A 7,247-nucleotide genomic window follows, 5' to 3' on the forward strand; every position below is an offset into this window, starting at 1 on the left:
ATCAGAATGACCTTAATTCGATTCTTGCATGAAGACAGAGTCACAAGGAACCGGAAGCTTTCAAAAGACCGTTGCTGCCCATTGTATACTCACTTTCATATTCCTTCTTGTCTCTGATAAAACAAATCATCTTCTTTTCATTCCTCTCCTACTAGAGGTTAGATATCATCATGGCCTAACAGTTGTTAAATAAGGCCACTCTCAACAATACTGTTATATTGTCCCTAACCCATTTCTTAAAGCCTTTCAGCCAAGACTTCCTTCTTACATTTCTTCTTTATTTTACCATATATAAGCAGCTACAACTATCTACATTTTCATGTTTCATGATATGACCAAAATATTCTATTTGTCAAACAGATGGCACCACAAAATAATAACTTAAAGCTTATGCATGCTTTTTTTTTGCGGGGGGAGGGATATAAAACCTACCATGTTGTAGAGCTTTTCTGTATAAATATACACAGGACTGTACCCTTTATACAGATAAAGACAATTGTCAGGCTGTTTAGAAGAATCTGTTCCAAGCATGGCTGAACTTTTTAGCAGCCCCATAGAATTCAAAGCTGTTCCTTTATCTCCCTCTTTCATTGAACCCCATAAAACATGACACTGCAGTTGTGATCTTGCCAAGATATGGAGGGCAGGGATGAGTAGAGGAACTATAAACCCCTTTTTCTAGTTCAGATACACTGAGCCTAGATGAATGGATGGACAGATGTGTGGAATATTTATTATTCTGACAGGTCGCCCATAGGATGGAAGGGCCTGAACATTGCTGGGACCAGGGAAAACAACAACAGGGTCAGAGGCTATGCTTGTCTTCCCTTTGACTCCAGTTCCAAACTGCTGCTCATTTGTTTTGCTCTACTGAACTCAAGGGAAGCCATTATACATTTCATTTATTCCTTGGAAACGGGGTCAGCCCTGTTCTGTGTAGCTCCATCCATTCTTCTGTGTAAGTGCATCCTGGGCTCCACTTCAATAAAGAGTAGCAAACAGAATTCATGAATGTTGAAAGTTTTTATAATACGTCTAAATAGTACATACTGAACCATACAATCAAAATCCCTATTCAGGAAAGTTGTCACTGGCCACTGAGAGTCAGTGCAGTATAGTGGCTGGAAAGCTTGACTATGAATTTGGAGATCTGTATTCTAGTCCCCACTCAGTCATGTATCTGTCAATGACTGTAACTCTAACCTACCTCACAGGGTTGTTGTGAGGATGATGGAAAGGAGGAGGAGGAGGGCTTTATAAGCCACTGTGGGTTCCACATGAGAGGGGGAGGTGAAGACTATAAATAAGAAATAAAATAAAAGTAAATGAATTACACGTCTTCCCTTACACTTTTATAAAAGGTGTCTGTAGTAAAGGTGGTGCAGAAAGACAGGACTTTAGGGAAATTCCTCAGAAGAAATATTAGAGCACCCATGTGTGCCTGCACGTAATTCAAACTGCTTCTGTGGCCACTGTGTATTATTATTTCCCCATTCCTCTCTCCGCTGTGCAAGAAAGGTCAGGACTGGCTTTCCATTCATCCACCCGTCCTCAGTAGTATTGCAGTGGACCCAGGGCTCACAGCGACACCATATGAACAGTTTTGTGCTGGCAGAGCTCTGGTCTCATCAGCCAGCCCCTCAGAATTCCCTCTGCCCTCTGAGCTTAGCTTCAGTTCTTATAGCAGCTTAGCAGTGAAGGGAATGGGTTTTTCCAGCAACTGTATACTCTGATGGGTTAGCCCTGTTGCAATGCAGTACAGTTTGCCTAATTCAGTCTTGAATAGGCAATCAAGATCATGAGGTTTGCAAAAGACCTGCTCCTGGTGGAGATACAAACTGCAGTTGGTTTGTGGATAAGGATCAACGGAGCTGCCTGAACTTTTGGACTATCTTCAGGGGCTTGACTTTGGGGACCATCACAGTGAGTGAGTGCCTACATTTCAGTATTACCACGGCACCTTCTGGTTCTCAGACATCAATGCACAGAACAGTGAAACTCTTCAGTGCATCCTCAGATGACAGCAGGGAACCAGAGTCCTCAACATGTGGCATGAGAGAAGAAACTTTGGGACAGGATGCAATTCAAAACTGCATGCATAATGCTAAGGGGATCTGTAGCACGAAATGTTGCCCAGAACTACTTGTTGCAGACTGCTGCAGAAGCAAGGCACTTTCCAGGGGAAACAGAGCAAGAAAGAGCAGGTAGCAATTGAGAAGGCCAAGTACTGGAGAGGCAGATTGCTCAGGGCTCTGCATGACAGTCCGGGTGCCTGCTGCATTAAGATTACAGACACAGACTAACAATAAGACTGGCTAAAAGGACAAGCAGCTCTGGGTTTTGCTATCTTGTTAAGGTCTTTACAGGGATCAAAGTGTCAAGCAATTGCTCTTGGCACATTTCTGGACACACCAAAAGAATGGGCTTGCATGCCCTCCCTGCCTAGAGAAAGATTCTGTGTACTTTGAGAGGCTGCCAAACAGTGTTTACTTTCCAAAATGAAATTTGGAAGGACTGAGGGCCAAGCTACCTGGCAGCCTTACCTTGGAAGCTCAGCTGCACAATTGCTACAAGTGTGAAAACTGATTCAGTGCCAAGGCAAGGGTACTTTGCATCTGGCCAAAATCACTGCCTTCTTTTTTTATTATCTCAGATGTCCCAAACTGTAGCCCTAGCAGGGTAAGCAAGTATCAGCAAGTATCTACCATTCTACCATCGAATGGTAGAAATCATTCTATTTTTTCCTGAACGAAAAAGTGAGATAAAACACCTTAGATGCTCCCAACCCTGGTGCTATTTGTCTCCAATGCAGCCAAGCGACCCTCAGCCTAACTGATAGCTTGTGCCTTTAAGTTGGACAGCCCTGCTCGGCTGGCTCTAATTTGACCATCGCCTCTACTTGGCAGGGAGTTTGCAAGTTTCCTACCTGCTTTTGCTCGACGTGGGCAGATTGCGGGGACAGCGCAACCATGGCCCCTTGGAATGAACCCGGAGGCAGGAGGCAAGGAAGCAGCACCAGCAAGGTGGGAAGAAGGCGAGCGATAATAATCCAAGGAGCGCCTTCAGTGCCGCCTGAAGGCTGCGCGGGGTCCCGCCAGAGCCATCTCCGGGGCGCGCTCACGCTCGGCGCCGCTGCGCTAGCCCCATCTCGGGGGCAGCTCCCAGTGGTCTACGGAAGGGGGGCTTCGGTGCGCTTCTCTAGAGAGCCGCCGCCGCCGCCGCCGCGCCGGTGTCCTTTGCCCGGGACATCTGCGGCTGCCGCCCGCTCCTATCGCCGCTCCCCGGGGCCGCAGCCGAGCAGCGCGGAGTTCAGCACCGCCGCCGCAGGACAGCTCCGCCGCTTCCCGCGCCTCCGCGGCCCTCCTCGCCCGCCTCCCGCCCCGCTCCTCGGGCGCCGTGATCTGCCCCGGGAGCGCGGCGCGCCGGCCAGCAAGCAAGCCCGCCCGGAGATGCGGTTCCCGGAGGTGCCTCGCTCACATCCAGCCGGCAAAACTCTGCCCCCTCGGAGCGCCTCTCCCTGCCCTGGACCGGAGGGCAGAGCCGAAGCCTCCGCCTCGACGTGCAGGAGGCACCAGGCGAGGGGGTGGGCGAGCCGGCCAGGTCTATTTTCTGCCAGGAGGCTTAAGCCCTTTCGAGCGAGGGGAGCGGCGGAGCAGTCCTCTTTCAATTGGTTTCTGGGGCGAGGGCGTTGCCAGAGGCGGGAAAGCCACCCAGCCTCTCCCCAACAGCACCCCTCCACTTCTTTGTTCGTCATTACATTTTAGCCCACCTTTTCTCCTCTTGCAAGGAACCCAGGATAACTTGCATAGCCCCCCTCCTCTCCATTTTATCCTCCATTTAATGCACTTGTTTGCTTTATTTATTAGATTTATATCCCACCGTTTTTCCTCTTGTGAGGACTCTTAAGATGACCAACGAGGCCCTCTGCATTTTATCCCCACAAGGGCAGTGAGGCTGAGAGCCATGTGTTTCACAGCCGAGTGGCAGGAGAACCTGAAACTCTCCAGTCTCAGGCAGTATCCTGACCACCACACCACACTGGCTGTCACAGATCGCTGGAGAAGAGAGCTGTAAGATGCCGAATCTGCCAACACTGGGGAGGCAGTGGCGTTCACACTTTTTGTGCATTTTTTAAAGGAGGTATATACTTTAAAACATCTTAGTGTAAACCCAACCAGTCACCTCTGTGAAATGGCCCTGTCTTTGTTCCAGCGGACAGCGAGTGCTCTTCAAACTGCCTGTAGTGACCTCAGATCAGTTGCTGAGTGGGTACACACACCCTTCAGAAAACCAGTCTCAAAAAGGCCAGCTCCCTTGATGGAACAGCGTGTTCTCGTTGAAAGCATCTGTATCTATACCACAGAATCCCAGAATGTTTGTTATCTACCCCTTCACTAATAGAAATTAGGTCGAACTGGATTTATAACTAACTGGCTGCTTTAGAGAGGGAAGCAAAGAATTTTTTTCTCCACCAGATATGATTTTAACAGCTTAAGAAGAGTCCTGGTAAAACCAAGCAAAGCTCCAGCCAGTCCAGCCTTCAGGAAATGCACAAGCAGGACTTGATTGTAACAACACCCTCCTACACTTGCCCCCAGCGACTGTGGTGTATGCAGGCACACTGCCTCTGATACTAGAGACACAGTGTGACTATGAAGACTAGTAGCCACTGACAACCTTTATCTTCCATGAATTTGCCCAGTCCCTTGTTAAACTGTCCAAAGCAATGGCCTTCACTGTACCTTGTGGAAGTAATTCCCTTTGCTGTGCAGATGAAGTTGTTTTTATCTGACTTTTCCCCAATTAGCTTCATGGAATGACCCCAGGCTCTAGAATCACTAGGAGGAAAGACTCCCTATTCATGTTATTCACCGTTATCCATAGCCTGTGCAGCTCTGTTCATATTTATTATGTTTTAACATTAGCCTTACATACCTACCCCTGCTGTGATGCAAACAACTCATTTCTTTATCAGTAGAAGGTAACACAATGGAAGACATGGAACACACTGCCTAAACAGATAGTAAACCAGACTAGTTATTCTTTTTGTAAGGACTGAATCTTCCTCTTTCATGTGCAGGTACTTTTCTCTCCGGAACAATTGCTTAATATGATGCTCGTTCTTTTAAACTGGTGCCATTTTTGTTCCAGCTGTGTCCTCTAATGACACTAAGCTACACAATAACCTGTGACTGAAATCAGTTTCTCCCTCCCTTCACATTTCACTTCGGCAATGTCTCTTTTATGCATCATAAATTTAAGAGAAGCTAAAAAAGAGTCAGAGATAAAGATGCAGGGTCGGCTATCTCTGGACAGGAGGACTGAAATTGTTATGTCACATTCCAGCACAATCTGTGCCAGGTTTTCCTTCCCTCAAGATGCACAGAACAGCTACATGTTTCAGAGCCTTTGGATGTGCTGCAGTGTTGCAACTTGCAATTGTAACTCAACTTGGAAAAAGGAAATGTACTTGATGCCAAATTTCTCAACATGTTCTTCCTCGTGCATCATTATCTTTAAAGTTATGAGAAAACCCAAATACATCCAGTAATTTTCTGCTCTTCATGTTTAAGCCATCAAGACACCATGTCCACCTCAGTTTTGTTTAGTTTTTGGCTTCCCTTTTAAAACATGTTAACTCTTTAGACTCAAGTCAGTTTACATTATCAAACCCAGCAAATCAGCCTAAAATCCAGCCACCTTGACTCCCTTTGCTGTGGCAATAAAAACAAGTGGAAAGAATCAGTTATCAGGTTCTGTGCCAAAACTGCCTAATAATCCCCACAGCAGGATATGCTCAGGTCTGTAAACTGGCAGGGCCAGCATGGTCAAACAGCTGGAGGCCCAGATTTAGGTTTGATTCTGAGAGATCTGAGTTTAAAGTTTTCTGGCTCTGGGGATTCACTGGAGTGACTTTAGCAGTCATGGCAGCAACCAGCTCCTCAGTAATGATCTACTGTAATACCCACACAATACATAAGCATCCACCACCATCAAAGAAGGACTAATTGAGCCACTGATCCCCCTTCTCCTCCTTCCTTTCGTCCCATGTTTATTTATTTTCTGTAATAATTATTACTTACAACCTTTCTGTATAATCCATCAATAAACAATTAATGCAACAAAGTGCATTAAACCCAAGAAAAATAAAAACAAAACATAGGCATAGAATCTTAAAAGGTTAACATAACATTAGAAGAAAATCAGAAGCAGGAAAACACAGTAGAGAAAAGAACTTTAAAACCACTAAAACAAAAATGAAAAGTTCACCTACTGTCAAAAAGACTACAACCTAGGCACCTGGGGAGCAAGTTTCTGTGATGACAGTATTCCACTACCTGTATTCTACCTCCGATCATGGTTTATTTAAACTACAGTGAGTCACAGTGCCCATGGCCAACAAGTTGCTTATTCAAAACTGGTCACACCTTGTCATGTCATCCCAACTTAGGTGGCAGGGCTTGTTTGAGGCTTATCCAAACCTCTAAGAACCCTTGTTCTGTGGCAGAGTTCTTAGAGATCTAAGATGACCCCTGCCGCTTGAGTTTGGACAAAATAACACAACACAACAACCCTCCACCAGGTCCAAATATGCAAAATATCCACCCACATTGGGCAGAACCCACCATGGCTTAAACCCCAGCATCTTGTCCCTGCATCTTTTGCTCCAGACAGTTTCTTCTGTGTGACCTTAGACTATCTTTGACCACACTGAACACCAGCTGGATATTGTACTCCTAGCTCTTGCTGACTTTGATCCTGGACTGTTTGAACATTCTTTTTCCTTTTTCCTAAAACTCAGTTATAGTAAACAACCTTGGGACTGTCTTTTACAAACTATTTTTACACAAACTTATCTTCTGTCACCACTCAGTTGGCTGGATTCCTAGCTGAATGGCTGTCTAGTAGTTCAAACCTGGTCAAAGCAGGACATCTGTGTTGTGTGTTGCCCATGTGAAAGAATGATCTGCCTCTTCTAATATTTAGCTACTGGCAGTGAGAGCTTTACAATCAATTTGCTGGTATTCTGTGGTATTTTGGAATAAAGCCTCTGAGAGTGTATCCAGAATGGAAGTGACACAGGCTCTTGGTCTAGGAGTAACAAACCTCTAGCCCAAATCTGTTCTTCTAACTATCTGAACATGCAGAAAAGATCCCAAATCTGTTAACTTCAGACAAATCAGACAGATAACTAAGGGTTCAATCTTGTGCAAACTTTTATAAGAAAAGACGTTTGAGGAATACTA

This window comes from Varanus komodoensis, unplaced genomic scaffold (genome assembly GCF_004798865.1).
Source record: "Varanus komodoensis strain SLA01 unplaced genomic scaffold, ASM479886v1 scaffold1, whole genome shotgun sequence".
Lineage (NCBI taxonomy): Eukaryota > Metazoa > Chordata > Lepidosauria > Squamata > Varanidae > Varanus > Varanus komodoensis.